Below are 2,446 nucleotides of genomic sequence, written 5' to 3' on the forward strand. Positions count from 1 at the left end.
TAATTCAAGTCTGGTCCCCGTATTTGGCGATTCTTGCAGATTGTTTCCAGGTTGCCTACAGGATTGGCTCAATTTCAATTCAACACTGCTCCAGGGAGGCAAATTTCGTGGCGCATAATTTAGCTAAACATGCTTTTGTTTCTAATTCTGCCGTTTTTGGGATGATGATCCCCCTAGTTTCATTATCCCGGCCGTAATGAATGATGTATCTTTGTTTGAATTGCAATAAAACGCACCATGAAGGCTTTCCCTGAAAAAACACGCGTCCCATGATATCCAACTTTGGAGTCGATTTTTAGGGTGAACTGAAAAACCATGTGATGGTTGGTGGGAGGGAAATTTCTGTTGGAAATATGCCCTAGAGGCAATAATAAATGGTTATTATTATATTTCTTTGTTCATGATAATCGTCTATTGTTCATGCTATAATTGTATTGTCCGGAAATCGTAATACATGTGTGAATGCATAGACCACAACATGTCCCTAGTAAGCCTCTAGTTGACTAGCTCGTTGATCAACAGATAGTCATGGTTTCTGACTATGGACATTGGATGTCATTGATAACGGGATCACATCATTAGGAGAATGATGTGATGGACAAGACCCAATCCTAAGCATAGCATAAAAGATCGTGTAGTTTCGTTTGCTAGAGCTTTTCCAATGTCAAGTATCTTTTCCTTAGACCATGAGATTGTGCAACTCCCGGATACCGTAGGAGTGCTTTGGGTGTGCCAAACGTCACAACGTAACTGGGTGACTATAAAGGTGCACTACGGGTATCTCCGAAAGTGTCTGTTGGGTTGGCATGGATCGAGACTGGGATTTGTCACTCCGTGTGACGGAGAGGTATCTCTGGGCCCACTCGGTAATGCATCATCATAATGAGCTCAATGTGACTAAGGGTTAGTCACGGGATCATGCATTGTGGTACGAGTAAAGAGACTTGCCGGTAACGAGATTGAACAAGGTATTGGGATACCGACGATCGAATCTCGGGCAAGTAACATACCGATTAACAAAGGGAATTGCATACGGGGTTGATTGAATCCTCGACACCGTGGTTCATCCGATGAGATCATCGTGGAACATGTGGGAGCCAACATGGGTATCCAGATCCCGCTGTTGGTTATTGACCGGAGAGGCGTCTCGGTCATGTCTGCTTGTCTCCTGAACCCGTAGGGTCTACACACTTAAGGTTCGGTGACGCTAGGGTTATAGAGATATGTGTATGCGGAAACCCGAAAGTTGTTCGGAGTCCCGGATGAGATCCCAGACGTCACGAGAGGTTCCGGAATGGTCCGGAGGTGAAGAATTATATATAGGAAGTCAAGTTTCGGCCATCGGGAAAGTTTTGGGGGTTACCGGTATTGTACCGGGACCACCGGAAGGGTCCCGGGGGTCCACCGGGTGGGGCCACCTATCCCGGAGGGCCCCGTGGGCTGAAGTGGGAAGGGAACCAGCCCCTAGTGGGCTGGGCGCCCCCCCATGGGCCTCCCCCCATGCGCCTAGGGTTGGGAACCCTAGGGTGGGGAGGGCTTCCCACTTGCCTTGGGGGGCAAGGCACCCCCTTTCCCCCTTTGGCCGCCGCCCCCCCCCCCCTTGAGATCCCATCTCCAGGGCCGGCGCCCCCCCAGGGGGCCTATATAAAGGGGGGGAGGGCAGCAACAAGACAGCCTTGGGCGCCTCCCTCCTCCCCTGCTACACCTCTTCGTCTCGCAGAAGCTCGGCGAAGCCCTGCCGAGACCCGCTACATCCACCACCACGCCGTCGTGCTGCTGGATCTCCATCAACCTCTCCTTCCCCCTTGCTGGATCAAGAAGGAGGAGACGTCGCTGCACCGTACGTGTGTTGAACGCGGAGGTGCCGTCCGTTCGGCACTCGGTCATCGGTGATTTGGATCACGGCGAGTACGACTCCGTCATCCACGTTCATTGGAACGCTTCCGCTCGCGATCTACAAGGGTATGTAGATGCACTCCTTTCCCCTCGTTGCTAGTATACTCCATAGATGCATCTTGGTGAGCGTAGGAAAATTTTAAATTATGCTACGATTCCCAACAGTGGCATCATGAGCCAGGCCTATGCGTAGTTACTATGCACGAGTAGAACACAAAGCAGTTGTGGGTGTTGAGTTTGCCAATTCTTCTTGCCGCTACTAGTCTTTTCTTGTTTCGGCGGTATTGTAGGATGAAGCGGCCCGGTCCGACCTTACACGTACGCTTACGTGAGACAGGTTCCACCGATTGACATGCACTAGTTGCATAAGGTGGCTAGCGGGTGTCTGTCTCTCCTACTTTAGTCGGAACGGATTCGATGAAAAGGGTCCTTATGAAGGGTAAATAGAAATTGGCAAATCACATTGTGGTCATACGTAGGTAAGAAACGTTCTTGCTAGAAACCTATAAACCACGTAAAAACTTGCAACAACAATTAGAGGACGTCTAAC

Source organism: Triticum aestivum, chromosome 1D (genome assembly GCF_018294505.1).
Source record: "Triticum aestivum cultivar Chinese Spring chromosome 1D, IWGSC CS RefSeq v2.1, whole genome shotgun sequence".
In the NCBI taxonomy this organism is placed as follows: Eukaryota; Viridiplantae; Streptophyta; class Magnoliopsida; order Poales; family Poaceae; genus Triticum; species Triticum aestivum.